This window comes from Macaca mulatta, chromosome 17 (genome assembly GCF_049350105.2).
Source record: "Macaca mulatta isolate MMU2019108-1 chromosome 17, T2T-MMU8v2.0, whole genome shotgun sequence".
Classification (NCBI taxonomy): domain Eukaryota; kingdom Metazoa; phylum Chordata; class Mammalia; order Primates; family Cercopithecidae; genus Macaca; species Macaca mulatta.
In genome coordinates, this window is record NC_133422.1 from 13,161,127 (window position 1) to 13,176,909 (window position 15,783).

Sequence of the window (15,783 nt, forward strand, 5' to 3'; positions counted from 1 at the left end):
TTTACTTCCTGTCTTCTTTCAAATGTGAAGAGACATCTGGGAAAAAGACTGAAGGTAGTAAGAGGCATGTGTGACCTTAATGATACTGAATGGAAAAAATACTGGATTTTCTCTGGAAGGTCAAAGCTCTTTTATCTATCCAGAATTGTCAGTACTACGACTGTTATTATTCTTATTAGTTCTATTGCTCTTTGCATGATGATAGAAAAATGTTATCGTAGACTCATGGGACCAAAAGAAATCGTAGCAGAGCATTTACATTACTCTCCCCCACCCCTGCTTATAGTCTCATCTCCCCCAGGACACACACGCACAAACATGACCATGCAAGCTCCACTCAGGAGGATGACAATGCATCCTATTTTTAATGCTTTTAGGGAAGATGATATAATATTCCAGGATAATCCATATCATAATAGAAAAGCCTACACTGAGAGCAGGAAGGTGTGTGATCACCTTCTGGGTTATAATGTAGTCCTTTTTCGTTTTTTCCTTGTCCGAAACCCAGAGGTTGGGGCTGGGAGCAGTTTTTTCACCCACCAGAGGAAAACAGGAATTGATTGAATGGGTAAATCAGTAATAACCTATGTAAAAACCAAATAAACAAGGTCCTGTTGTTAAAGCCATTCACAATAGCCAATACAATTCTGGTAGGAATGTTTGGTAATTTCTCAGTGGCTGGATGGCTACTTTTACAGCCCTGGGACAATGCTGGCATGAGTCACTATTTGTCCAATGAAGCAACTGAGCCAAGTTTATTTTAAAGGGGGGTCTCCAGACTTTCCTTGGTTATCATACTTGTAATTCATGCAGCACGTTAGCCAGTGGTGTTCTCAGGGAAGTGGGTGGTTAAACTTAAAACTGGCAAAGCAAGCAAGCCTTGGCATTTCAGCACCCCCACTCCCTACTGAGACCGGCCGACTCCACTCCCAAGGCCAGGCCGAACCTCCACTGTGCCACACAGGGAGCTGTCACCCCAAACATACCAAATGCATTCCACCCTCTGCACCTTTGCTCTCTCTGTTCTCATGTCCTTTCTCCTCTTCCCACCTGCATTAGTCTTATCTTCCAAGGCCCACCTGGAGCTGCATCTCCTCCACTATACCTTGACTTGCTGTGATTCTCAGGAATAATTCCATTCTCTGTAAACCTGCACTTTTTATGAGAAACATAGGCCGGGCGTGGTGGGTCACATCTGTAATCCTAGGACTTTGGGAGACTGAGGCAAGCAGATCGTTTGAGCCCAAGAGTTCAAGACCAGCCTGGGCAACATGGTGGAGCCCTGTCTCTACCAAAACTACAAAAATTAGCCAGGTGTGATGGTGCTTGCCTGTGGTCCTAGCTACCAGGGAGGCTGAGGTGGGAGGATCCCTTGAGCCTGAGAAGTTGAGGCTGCAGTGAGCCGAGATCACGCCACTGCACTCCAGCCTGGGCAACACAGTAAGACCCTATCTCAAAACAAAAAAACAAGAAACACGATTTGACATGTAGTGTACTTGATCTCAACTGTCATTTATTTGTACCATCACCTCAAATGGACTATAAAACTGGATCTGATTTTCCTTAGAGAACTCTTATGACAATTGACTATGATATCCTATCACACGTTTGAAAGCACCTTGTAAAACAGTCACATTAAAAACACACCCTATAGTATTTTTTTCCTGACATTTGCAGAATTTTTCATAAAAGCCATATAACAATATTTAAAGGGTTAGAAATCAGATCCCTTTACAATGGAGGTTTTAATTGGAAGGATTACAATGCATAATGTAAATTTTACTTTCATGTTTGCTCAGGTAACTCCTTTATTGACATGACCCCATCTCTGATTTGACATTTAATAGGACTTAGAAGGGTAGGAGGTTTTCTGTTTGTATATCACAACATTTAATTGCCTGTCCTCTCACTGGGAAGGCATGAGAAAGACACTTTGTATAATTAAAATAAATAGATAATACTGATGTAGAAATGGATGTAAATATAGATAAGTTTAATCTTCACAACAGGCCCAGGAGGTGGACAATATTCACATCCTCTTTTACAGATAAGGACACAGAGAACCAAACAGTTCAGTAACTTCCCCAAGGTCACACAGTGGGTGACGAGCTGGGATTCACACCCAGCGTTCTGATCCCAGGGTTCACATGCTTGCTTAGTCACTTTACTGTGACAAGGCAGCAAAGAGCTGAGCAAGATTTGATTCCATTTAATTTGAGCATCATTTATTGGACATTTACTAACTGCCAAGCTCTATGCTAAGTGCTAGGGATGAAAAATGAATATGATAAGGTCCCTGCACTCAAGGACAATGTTCTCAGACATGACTCATAAAAACACATAATTTTAATACTCTGATAAGGGCGATAAAATAAATGCATGCAAGACAGAGAAGTGCGATAAAATAAATGCATCAGACAGATGTTTTATAGTTTGACTTATTTATTTTACATAAAATGTGGAGGCTGGGTGCGGTGGCTGATGCCTGTAATCCCAGCACTTTGGGAAGCTGAGGCGGGCAGATTACCTGAGGAGAAGAGTTCAAGACTAGCCTGGCCAACATGGTGAAACCCCGTCTCTACTAAAAATACAAAAATTAGCCGGGCGTGGTGGCGGGTACCTGTAGTCCCAGCTACTCAGGAGGCTGAGGCAGGAGAATGGCTTGAGCCCGGGAGTCGGAGGTTGCAGTGAGCTGAGATTGTGCCACTGCACTCCAGCCTGCGCAACTGAGCGGGATTCTGTCTCAAAAAAAAAAAAAACAGTGGAGAATACCCCTATCATATCTCACACACACACACACACACACACACACACACACACACTCACATAAATTCAAGTTCATCCAGTTGGCATAGCCATTTCCTCTGCGTGCTCTCTTAGGTAAGACTGTATGCAAAGGAGAGAACTGTCTCTGCCCTGGCCCTGAAGCAAGAAATTAGTCAAAGGGGGAGGCAGGAAAGGATCAGGTAAATAGATGCAAGAGAATACAGTGGTGTCAATGTTGTCACAGAAGAAAGAACAAAGTTCCCAGAGAAGCTATTTGAACTAGACCTTAAAGAAACAGGCAACTGACAAGCCAAAGTGGGGCTGGGGCAGAGAGAGATGGAGAGCAGGCCGGGCCTTTCCAACCAGAGGGTACCTGTGCCAGGTTCAGGTGGGGAAGGGACGTGTGTTCAGGGTGATTACCATCCAATAATTTCCCACAGCTGCCCCCTCTAGGGCTTGTCCTTTAAGTTTCCTACAGAGACAGAACTGACTTGTCCATGGCCACAAAGGATGGGCATGGTCACATCAACTCCATAAGCTGAAGATCTTCTTGGCTCCCGGCGCAAACGCACAGACCAGGAGACCACGCTACGCTACGGTCATAAACGGAGCATGGCAAACCTTGCAGGCACTGAGTCATGGGGAATCGAATGTTCTTAGTGGAATTATCTGAAGTTCTGTGTTCTGTTGGGTAACTTCAGGTCACTTGCCCCGAATTTTAATTATCTCTTCTGAGCAAATTACATTTCAAGTTAAGTCAATCCAGTTATAGAAGTTGTGCCCATGCTCCCTGGCACCCAGGGCTTTTGCGGTGCTGTGCCCTGTCCCCTCACCACAGGTAACTCCTACTCTCCAGTGTTCTCAGCTGAAATGCCACTACTCCTAGGCCCTCCCTACACTGGGCAGGTCACTGATATCAACTCTCAGGATACCATGTATCTTTTCCTCCTTAGCATTGATATCAACTGTAATTTTAAGTTTATTTATGTGGTTATTTCTTTACTGTTGGTCCTTTCAGTAAACTCTGAAATCCATGAAGGCAGGGACCCTGATTCTGCTCGATATTGTATTGTAGCAAACCGGCACACACATGTTAAGTAAACAAATAAACCTGGATTCAAGAACTCTAAAAGGCCATAATTTAAGAGAGTAGAAATTGTGAGACTCTGCATATATTGGCTATAGCCTAGGCCTCATTTGAAATTATAGAAAAATGTGATTACACTGGTAAGAAATAGGCTATCTCATGTTTGAAATTACCGAAAAACATGATTACATTGGTAAATAAATGCTCTTCCATTGATAAGCATTATAGAAAAATGGTATTCCTTTGATTTAGCTATTCCATTGGTAGCTAAATAAATATTAGCTATTACTATTATAATTAGTGAACAACATAAACATAGTTGCCTTTAGTATTATTTCATGATATCTAGCTTCCAGGCAGTACTTTATTTATATACGCAACATAATTGGCATTTACATACTTTAAATATGTTTGGCTTAGTGGGTCTGGGCGGGTCTGGGATGGTGGGTAACATCTAGTTAGAGCTTCCATTATAAATTGAAAAATAAAATCAGGGAAATCAAACTTTCAAAATTTATTTAGATTCCCTCATAAGACATTTTGTATTTCTCCCACTATTTCCCTTTCTTTGTCTCACAGACATGCCACATGGGTAGCGTATGCTTCCTTTGAGGCACAGAAATACGACACACAGAGAAGAATCTGGCATTAAGGCTGGCCACAGTGGCTGACGCCTGTAATCTCAGCACTTTGGGAGGTCCAGGCAGGAGAATTGCTTGAGGCTAGGAGGTTGAGGCTGTAGTGAACTCCCGCCTGGACAACAGAGTGAGACCCTGTCTCAAAAAAAAGGTCTGCCAACGGCTTCTGCAGAGACCAGTGTAACTGGCACACAGTCAGTGTTTGATTCGAAACACAAAGCTGCGGCCGGGTGCAGTGGCTCACACCTGTAATCCCAGCACTTTGGGAGGCCGAGGCAAGTGGATCACCTGAGGTCAGGAGTTTGAGACGAGGCTGGCCAACATGGCGAAACTCCATCTCTACTAAAAATAGCAAAAAAAAAAAAAAAAAAAAAAAAAAAAAAAAAATTTGCTGGGCATGGTGGCATGCACCTCTAATCCCAGCTACTTGGGAGGCTGAGGCAGGAGAATTGCTTGAACCTGGGAGGCAGAGGTTGCAGTGAGCTGAAATCGCGCCATTACACTCCAGCCTGGAAAACCGAGTGAGACTCTGTCTCAAAAAAAAAAAAAAAAAAAAAGAAGAAACACAAAGCTGCACATTCCCTTTCTAGTCATCCCCATGTCTCATGCACCTGGTACTTTGTGAGTTTGTTTTTCTACCAGAAGTTTTCATCCATGAGGAGGTGGAGTGTTGGGGGAGGGGAAGTGGTTTGGCCAGCTAAACGTATACAACAGGGAGCTCGTTCAAGGGCACCAAGTTCGATTATTAATTTGGCCTGACCAACCAAGGCAGCACAAGGCTGGAATTCAAACTTTGATTGCATGGTTCCATTTAATGTGTCATCTGCAAGATAAATTATCCCTGGGAGAGAAACTTGGTTAGCTAGCCCAGCTCTAACGCAAAGATAATGAAGGCGTAAGGACAGTGTCTTGTACAATGAGGTCTGATCACAGGCTGTACTCAGATAAAAGGAACAGTGAGATTGCTTTGAATCTGACAACCAATAATAACAACTAGGTAGCTTCTTCCCTTAGCTGTAACCCTGCTGTTTACTACTTGGTGACTGTTGAAGGGAAATCCTTCTCTTCAGTTTCTAAAGCAATGGTTACAGCACTGTCACGTTGCCAGCCAAGCTAAGAGTCCGGGAAGCTGACTATTAAATCACAAAAACCACTCAATAAGGTTTGTTAAACACTGACCAATCCATATTTTAATGCATCTTAAGAGTACTCTGTGTTCACTGGCCCGAGAAAGCAAATGCTTTCAAATCATGTCATTTAATATTAATAAGCTGCAATGAACTTTAAAATGTGACAGTTATGTACTGTAGCACAAAAGTAAATAATCCTGGAAGTAGAGTAGTACAACAGTGAATTAGCATAAAAATAGAATGTACTAATTTGAATTGTAGAATAAGGACTCAAAGTACAGAGTACGGAAACTACTCTGATGGTTAGTTAATTACACCCACCATGTTCTACAGAAATGTAGTCCTCAAATTCTTTGATCTCTTCATCCACTGTGGTACTCATATCCTGCCCATCTCCTTAATCCTTACTCCACCCACCTCTACCCTCAAAAGAGACTGCATGCTGAGCAAGGGGGGACTTAGTTAAATGTGCCCAGGGCTCCATGGGAAGACCACGGGTGGTAAACTAGCAGAGAGCAGATGACCTTCATATGGAACCAAAATGATGGCAGAGAATAGAAGGAGACTCCAAAGAATATACATAACCTTTTTCCTGAATCATATCTGAGTTGACAATAGTTTCAGTCCCTCTGGGTCCCAAGTGTTCAATACACCTTGGAAATCCGGATTTTTAGTTTGGAAGAAAGGTATGGAATATAAAAAAAAAACAGAAAGGGAAATTGCTCTTAGCTGCACCCACAGAGTGTCAAAGTAAGAAAGTTTTCAAAATGAAAAAAGGAAAAGTGCCTGTTTGGTAGAGCTGTCCTAAACTGTGAGCACAGAAAAAAAGTAAAATTGCTCAGAAAAATATGAAGTCAGAAGCCAGAGGAACTGGTAACTGAGGAAAAGAGTATTTGCCCAGAATGGTTAAAAAAAAAAAAAAAAAAATGCCCAGAATTTTTACCTGTTTAAGAGCAGAGATAAAGGGGAACAAGAAGGGTAAACCAGATAACTAGATTTTAAAAGCTTAACTTGGCTGGGTGCGGTGGCTCACGCCTGTAATCCCAGCACTTTGGGAGGCAGAGGAAGGCGGATCACCTGAGGTCAGGAGCTCCTCACCAGCCTGGCCAACATGGTGAAAACCTGTCTGTACTAAAAATACAAAAATTAGCCGGGCTTGGTGGCACATGCTTGTAGTCCCAGCTACTTGGGAGGCTGAGGCAGGAGAATCACTTGAGTCCAGGAGGCAGAGGTTGCAGTGAGCCAAGATTGTGCCACCGCACTCCAGCCTGGGCAGCAGAGCAAGATTCTGTCTCAAAAAAAAAAAAAAAATTAAAATTAAATAAAAATAAATCAAATTTAAAAAGCTTAACTTATACTAATGTGTGAGTCAAACTGAGTAATAAGAGTAATAATACTAAATTTGCAATTATTTCCTTGTTTGCGTTTATTCATTTGCTCATCGATTCATTATTTATTCATCAGCCACGTTGATATCAGCTGAATTCAACTGCATGCAAACAGAAAGCAGCTTCACTCTTTTCAACATTTTATCTTGAAACCCTCCCTGTGAACCATTTGTTCCTCACCGTGAATGAAAACCCAAGCGCCACGGTTGTTTGGATCACATAGCTAATTAAAAGTAACCTGGTCACATTTGGTCCTAAGAACAACCTCATTTTCGTAACTGAAATATCCAGTCTACTGTAATTATAAAAAGCTTCACATTTGATCCAAGATTCCAGGTTTTCTTGCTCTTCGGTTTTCCCTTATTCCCCTGCCCTGCTCTTGTGAGATCACCCTGGCTTCCTCAGGAGCTGCAGAAAGACAAAATGTCTTAGATGCTGAGCTAGCGGGTCACATGAGCTCCATATGGGCGCCCTCCAGGTACGGTAAATTCCCAATGCTGATTCTTCTCCAGGAGGGCACATTGCTGGCCTTCTTTCTCAGTCCTGGGTATGTGGTGGCCTCCTCCATCCAGATCCCAACAGGCAGTTCTCAAGGTGACCTCCTCTTGGGCCATCCATGTGCAGCTTGGAACTAAGGGACCTGTGCCCACTGCCATCAGCAGGATGGGTTTTCTCGCAGTATCTCTTTCTGTTCTCTCATCACGGGAGGTAGACCAAGGCACAGCCTTTTGCCTTTATGTTCCCAGAAGGGAATTAGGCACCACTTCCGGGGGCCTCCAAAGTCCAGAAAATATATGCCAAGTTCTCTGGTTCTCTTGTGGCACTGGAGTCCTGAGGACCTCTTATCTGGCTTGGGGTGACAGGAAGCCCAGCATATTGACTGCTCCACCAAGAACAGACCTGCCCTCCTCACTCTTCTACCTTAATTTAACCTTTTTTAAAATTTCAAGGTGGCTGATGGGCTGAGAACGGACAGAGATTTTTACAACCTTCTTTGTCATTTCTGCATAGGGCTGCTAATATCTTGGTTTGGTTGGGTCGACAGGTGGAGGAACATGTCACCTAATTTTTTTTTCTTTAGAGATGGGGTCTCTGTTGCCCAGGCTGAAGTGCAGTGGTACAACTACAGCTCACTGCAGCCTTGAACTCCTGGGCTCAAGTGAGCCTCCCACTTCAGCCTCTCCAGTAACTGGGACTACAGGTATGCATCACTATGCCTAGCTAATTTATTTTTATTTTTAGAGATTAGATCTTGCTATATTGCCCAGGCTGGTCTTGAACTTCTGGCCTCACACAATCCTCCCACTTCAGCTCCTGAGTTGCTGGGATTACAGGAGTGCGCTACCGAGACCAGCTGTGCATGATGTTTTCATCTCAATAGTAGGGAATCTCATGTGAAACTGACTAAAATGGTTGTGCTTTATCATGGGGTTATAATGAACAGAAACATTCTAGTCTGTGCCCATTTTTGCTGGCCCTGTGCTAAGTGCTGGGGATTCAAAACAAAACACGAAAAACCATGGTGACTGGTCTCAAGGAGCCCACGGTCAAGGGTGCACTCCCCTCTACTCCCCACTCTGTGTTTAAGTGGTTGTTATGCTGGACCCCTATTGACTCCGATAAGGATGGCACAAGTCTGAGAGGTTGAAGAAGAGACCTGGAGAGAGTGAACAAGATATAAGGTTTATTGGGGAACTTACAGACAGGGACAGTGCAGTGACAACAGACTGGACAGGAGAACCACTACTCATGGTAAAAAGCCTGATGTTGGTATAACATTTTCACTTAGCACCTTCCACCTAGCAACCTCCATTTAACCCAGCACCAAGGGCCTCTATCCCCTGTATAGCCTCTGTTTCAAAGGATGGGCCTTGGGTCCAGATGTCCTTCATGGATAAGGAGTGAAACTCCAGATTGGCTGCTCCCAGATTCTTTAGCTTGGGACTCCAAACACACACTCTCCTTAGACCACAGGGTCATTCTCCGGCTATGCCTCAGTTAAGTTATTGCTTTCAGGTGCATCTGCCATATGGTGGTCTTTGTTCTGTAAGCACATGAGTGTCCTGGGCTATGAAGCTGGGAAGGGGAAAAGGACAAGGGTGAAGGGTATGAGGGGGAGCTAGAGTTCAAGAGTGCCTTTCTATAAGGTGGGGACTGCAACACAGAGTTTCTCTTCTCCAAGCACCAGAGGCGTTAAAATTAGGAGGTGAACGAGTCAACAGGAGTTGAAAGCTATGGTCCACGAAGCCTCAGAGAAATCTGATGGCTTGGTGAATGGTAGGAACTGAAAACAGACATCAAGACTGAGGTTCTGAGAACTAAAGGAAAACTGAGCAAAAATGACCAGGTTTAGAGCAAATGGGCAGAGATCAAGAGGGACTGCCTAGAAGAGGCCAGTTTGTGCTTGCCTTTATCCACCGGCAGAAGCTTAATATCTCAGTGGATGGGCAGAGTTAAGGGGCCAGGGCACTGCAGTCATGCACAGGTCTAACCACAGGGCCGCACCCTGCAGAGGCAGCTGTGTGGATTTGGAGGAGCTCTTTAGCTGCTGGGATTGTTGCTCAAAGCCTATAGAAGTTGGGGCCCAAGCTGAGTACATACCCACAAAGGAGGAAGCTGTCTTCAGAATTCAGCTAAGTCACACCTTTTCTAGAATGTTGTCGTCCATTTGGAAGTCAGTAAGCTGCTGCCCTGCATTGCTAATTCCCCTTTGTAGACACACCCTATCCTCTGACTTGCACAAGCCTATGGACCTGAAATTACCTACTTGATTCTCTGCCCTGCAGCCTGGCAGCCACACCAACGTTACTCAGATTGGCAGGCTGAGATCTGTCCCAGACTCTGAGATCAAACCTAATTTCAATAGCCTTATATGGCAGGCATCGAGCATTCTGTCAGTGTTGCTGCTGGTGCCTTGTGACTTTGGTGTCCAGAGCTCCTAGTACCTCGTCGACTTTTTACATTTTTGCCTCATCAGTCCTTCAATCCTTGAGGTTAGGGGTCCTCCTTTTTTTTTTTTTTTTTTTTTTTCCGAGATGAAGTTTCATTCTTGCTGCCCAGGCTGGAGTGCTATGGTACAACCTTGGCTCACTGCAACCTCCACCTCCTAGGTTCAAGCAGTTCTTCTGCCTCAGCCTCCCAAGTAGCTGGGATTACAGGTGCCCACCACCACGTCTGGCTAATTTTGTTTGTATTTTTAGTAGAGGCGGGATTTCGGCATGTTGGCCATTCTGGTCTCGAACTCCTGACCTCAGGTGATCCGCCCTCCTCGGCCTCCCAAAGTGCTGGGATTACAGGCCTGAGCCACCACGCCCAGCCCTTTGAGGTTAGTGGTCCTCCTAAGACAACACCCAGTACATAAGTTATATGAAACTGGTATGTAAGGAAGAATGAACCCACTGATGGAACAGTTTGAGGAGGGAAAGGGGTCCTTTCTCTCATCATTTGAGAGAGCTATGGTGGGAGGAACTGTGGTGGAGGAAAGCAGAGAAGCCTTCTGGTGGAGGAGCGAGGGAGTGAGCTGGGCCAGGCCAGGTGCGAATTGCTTCTCACTGCATCCTCTCCATCACCTACCGTTTTCAGTTATTTATTTGCCTATTATACTGTAATAATATGGACTTACAATCTTTTTTCTATTGTAAACTACAGAGAACATTTTTAAAACACCCTTGATTAATTCACTTGAGAAATTAATTATTCTCTTATAGTCACATCGTACATTCATATTTAATTAATTCTAAGAGCATAAAATTTAAAAGTTTACTTCCATTAAATTTATATTACATGGTCATAAAATCTAATAATTATACCAATTGCAATTAAAATGAATTTACTATATTAATTTCATCTCATTTATCTTCATTTATTATGTTTGAGTATAAGGTAATCTGTAATTATGCTTAGGAAGCAAGAATATCCTGTAATTTTGACCTCAGTATCTTCACAAGCCTGGAAGTAATTCAAAGGGTTTTTAAAGCTACACTGCTAGAAGTCTGACTTATTTTCTAGTCTTATTTTAAAATATCAGTTGAAGAAACAGAAATGAGAATGATCTACCCTTCTTTTGTGCAAGGATAAAATAGAGACATGAAAGCCATTTTCAGCAGCAAAATTTCATACTGTCATTGGTGCCTGTGGAATCTAGATTAGACGGAAAGATGCTAGGGTCTGGAAAAGGTAAAACACCCAGGAAATTCAATTAAAAGTATGTCTTTGGTACTTACTTTATGAACAAAGGTATGCAAGCTATTAATAAATACAAGAAAAAAAAGGTAGTATTCTCATCTTTGATAATTTTATAAATGCTAGAATTGTTGAGATTCTAGCTTCAGTTTTGAAATCTGAACCAAAGAGCGTTCGCTGGCTTTTGTGTTGCTTTGCCCAAGAGTGACATGGGTCAACTGCCTTATGATACATTTACCATCAACCCTGTGTTTCAATAGAACTTGAGTTTTGCTTCCCAATTCCCTGGAACACCTGACTTTGTTAGAACAAGTTACTGGGAATTCCAACAGCACCAGCTCTATCTTGTTTTGCAGCTCAAGCTTTGTTCTACTTGAGAATGACAGAGGGCACTGGAAGCTCCAACCTGTTCATAAATTTGTATCATTTGTTACAAAGAAGAAATAAGAGGGCAAAAATAAATGAATGCAAATCTATCATCACTACTGGAAATATAACTTAGGACACACACTTTGTGTCAGGAACGCTATGGTCAAGTATGAAGAGAGTGTTGGTATTCCTGGTCCAGGAAGAGAGGGAGCTCCCATTCTAGCTCCTTTAGAGAATAATGCAGGTTTTATCCCTGGTGAATATCATATTGGTGGCTAGAAAACCCTATCTGTCATTAAGATACAAGAGTTCTTTACATTTTGCACACTGGGCCAGAAGGAAAACTACTCCAGATGCATCATTGAAAATCTCTGTGTCCCTTTTCTCCTCTAGATGAGTTTATATATCTTATTTTCAGGTGCACTTTCGTGGACTGGTTCCTACTTCTGTCTTTCTTTTCCAGGACATACTGATTTTATCAGGCAGCACTTAAATTCTCGTAATAACTCAGCTGGTTACTTGTTAAAGTATGTGTGTCACAGAAAGGATTTTCCCTTCTTAGTGACTAGAAAATATCAGAGTCTGGGTTATCACAAAAATATAACAAGAAAACATCATTAATTATTGTTAAGAAAATTCACCAAGAATACACGACTTCATTTTATTTCAAAACAAATGACTGCATCGTAAGAAATGGAAAACAGTTTAGGTGAGGTTTAACATTGAGATTGTGTGCTCTAGGTAGTGAAAAGCATAGCTGACAATATTGACAATCAGCAAGATGAAACCCTCCAAAATAAGCAGGTCACCTGTTATGTGTTTTGTCTTTTAACATTCACTGCATTTACCAAAATCATGGCTGATTGAAATGTGTGCGATTTGTTTTAAAATTGGATTCAAGATGTTTTGTTTTGCAAGTAGGAACATTACCGTAAATCCACGTTGCAAGAGCAGTGTTGCTTTAGTGAGATAAATGTCCCCAGTATACACAAGGCTGATATACAAGGCAATCACACCACATATTACTTTAACACATAATTTGGAAACGTTTCTTAAGAGTCTTAATACATCCAGGCAGCTTATCATGGATGTGACAGAATCAGTTATAAATGACCCTTAGGTGGGCTTCACAAATGATGGAACATGGAGTGTTTTGGTAAAGACACTTAGGACAGCTCAGGAAATCAGCTGGGGAGCAGAGGCCATATGTTGTCAGCTTTGGGTCAACATGTGCTCACCACGTCATTACTGGTGACTCTTCTCTGCATGGGACTATGATCTCTCGAAATCTTTCAGTGGGACTGCTGGTGGCCTTCAGAGTTTGCCCTGCTTCAGAGGAAACGCCTTCCTGCCGCATGGAAGAAGCCTCTTGATGGGATACCAAAGAAAGATCTGTAATACTTATGATTTTCTGGAAAGAACTCAGAGAAGAGTAAAAGGACTACCTTTTGGAAAAGCTTCATGATATAATATCCTAGAATATTATTGCTGCAGGGGGTTTTAGCAGCACCATTACTTGATTCTGTGGTGTAAATTCTTCCCTTAACTTCTTCGTTTTGCAGGTGGTGAAACAGACAGAGAAGTTGAGTTGCTTAGGATTGTATAGACATCCTGCAGATTCAAAATCTAGCTCACAATTATCAATCAGAAGTTAAAATGCACAGAGGGCCGCTAGGTTCCTATACTATGCTTTGCTTCTCCACTCTGTTTTTCTTGCAACCTTGTTGTGTTTGCCCATGTGAGTTCTTTGCTAAGTGTTCATGCCTAGTGACCCCATGCCCAGCAGGCGGGATGTGTGGATGGGAAAATATTACAGAGGATGAAGACACTCATATTGCCTTTGGATATGAAGGATGCCATGTTGATTGGGCCATATCTTCATATTTGATCTGATGAGGTGGAATGAATGTGGTCATCAACTTCTTTTTTTTTGAAACAGAGTCTCACTCCGTCTCCCAGGCTGGAGTGCAGTGGCGCTATCTCAGCTCACTGCAACCTCCGTCTCCTGGATTCAAGTGATTCTTCTGCCTCAGTCTCCCAAGTAGCTGGGACTAGAGGCGCGTGCCACCACGCCCAGCTAATTTCTGTTCTTTTAGTGGAGAAGGGGTTTCACCATGTTGGCCGGGATGGTTTTGAATTCCTGACCTCAGGTGATCTGCTCGCCTCAGCCTCCCAAAGAGCTGGGATTACAGGCATGAGCCACTGTGCCCGGCCTGGTCATTAAGTTCTGCGTTTATTCTACCACATCATTGTATGCTGCCTAATTAAGAAGAGAAATATCTTCTTAATATCCCCTAATATGCACTGGCAGAAACACTTTTTTGAGTATGGACTGGTAGTCTAATTCTCTAAGCCTCATGTGGGCCACCTTTCAACTAACTTCCATTTAAGTATTGCTGGCATGAAAAATACAGGATAGAGTCTTGAGTAAACAAAATGCAGAACTGCGCTTTGTTTAATTACTCCAAAGCCCTTTGTCTCTCACTTGTAAGGTACAATACGGCAAAGACTCTTGGCAGGTGCCTAAGAACTTTTATAACTGATGTCAAGATCGACTGAAACAAAGACGCATTTGTTGAACTCCAGATTTAAATGCTGGCCTGGCTTTTCAGAGATAAATCTTAAGTGTTTGCTCTTGGCTATGGATAAGAGTAGTTTGAAAAATTTATTTGCCAATGGTTACACAAGCCACTACTGCATATTATGAAGCATTACTCACCTAACACATAAGAAAAATTAAAAACAAAGTAGCTGCGAGTGGCTGGGAAGAGAGGCAACTCTAGGGGAGGGCATTCCTGGGAAGCAGGAATGGTTGCAAAATCCCAAGTTAGATTAAGCATTTGGAGATGAAGAAAGTGAATGGACTAGCATAGCTAAAAAGGCAGCAAGCTGATTACCAAAAGCAATGTCAGCATGGTGTAGTGGGCTGCGTATGGGTTATGGCATCGGTAGACAGTTTCAATCACTTGGTACTTGGTAAGTTTCTTAATGTCTCACAACCTCTGTTTTCTTTTATAAAGTGGGATTACCTGCCTGCTTTTGAGGGCTGCACAGAGGGTCAAATGAGATTATGTTCTGAAAGTACTTTGTCAACTAAGATTCTCTATCAATCAGAATACTAATCAAATGATAATATAATAATCATGATCAGAGGAATACTCATTTGATAGTAATACTATCAAATGACATTTACATATTTTATTCTCTATCAATCAGAATACTAATCAAATGATAATATAATAATCATGATCAGAGGAATACTCATTTGATAGTAATACTATCAAATGACATTTACATATTTTATTCTCTATCAATCAGAATACTAATCAAATGATAATATAATAATCATGATCAGAGGAATACTCATTTGATAGTAATACTATCAAATGACACTTACATATTTTATTCGGTGCCAGACACTAAGCTAAAGGTTTCATGTAAATTCTCTTACTGGGGTGCATACTATTTGACAAAATAGTAAGTTGTGAAACTTAGATTAAATAACTTAACCAAGGTCTATTGGACACCCACATTGTGCTTTAACTTCCACACTGAATTACCTTCCTTATTATAATGATAACAAAAGCTAACAATTCATTCAGGCAGGATTTCTGTTTTCACATATTCCTCTAAAATGATCTTCTTGTCTAGCATTTTACCGAGGAGTTCAACCACAAGCTCACTATAATTTAATGCATGTTCTCTCCTTGAAAGACACATATAAAGGCATAAGAAAATTATTATATAAAATTAAGACTCTTGTTTTAGAGCAACAGAACTTGCATAGTAAAGAAAGGCTATAGAGCCTTTAAAATACAATATGAACACCCTGAAAGATTAGAAAAAGAAAATAATTCTCACAATCATATTACTCTGTTAGTCCTTTAATTTTTATGACTCGTTGTCTCCTTTCATTATTATTCCTTTTATTCCTTTTTTTTTCCTATCAACTATCCCTGGGATAATAGTCCTGTGAATTGGTCTATAGGCCTATGAAACTTCCAGAATTGCACTGTTCAGTGTGGTAACCACTGGTCACATGTAGCTACTTAAAGTATATTTAGACTAAAAAAAAAAAAAATTAAAAATTCAGTTCTTCCATCACACTAGCTATACTTCAAACACTCAATGGCCCTATGTGGCCTGTGGCTGTCATACTTGACAGTGTAGAAGAATTCCCATCATTGCAGCAAGTTGTATTGGACAGCCCTGTTCCAGAACAT

General features: G+C 41.9%; 1 protein-coding gene and 1 long non-coding RNA gene across 3 annotated transcripts in view; one reads left to right on the top strand and one right to left on the bottom strand.

Annotated features, from left to right (window-relative positions):
* The window catches only part of STARD13 (StAR related lipid transfer domain containing 13), a 558,426-nt gene that overhangs the window by 282,120 nt on the left and 260,523 nt on the right, over window positions 1-15,783 (bottom strand). The gene's annotated exons all lie outside the window — the stretch shown is intronic.
* The window catches only part of LOC144336264 (uncharacterized), a 36,369-nt gene continuing 34,933 nt past the window's right edge, over window positions 14,348-15,783 (top strand). Inside the window, exon 1 of the long non-coding RNA XR_013407890.1 lies at window positions 14,348-14,536. This is a non-coding gene — a long non-coding RNA (uncharacterized LOC144336264). The remainder of the gene's footprint in view (window positions 14,537-15,783) is intronic.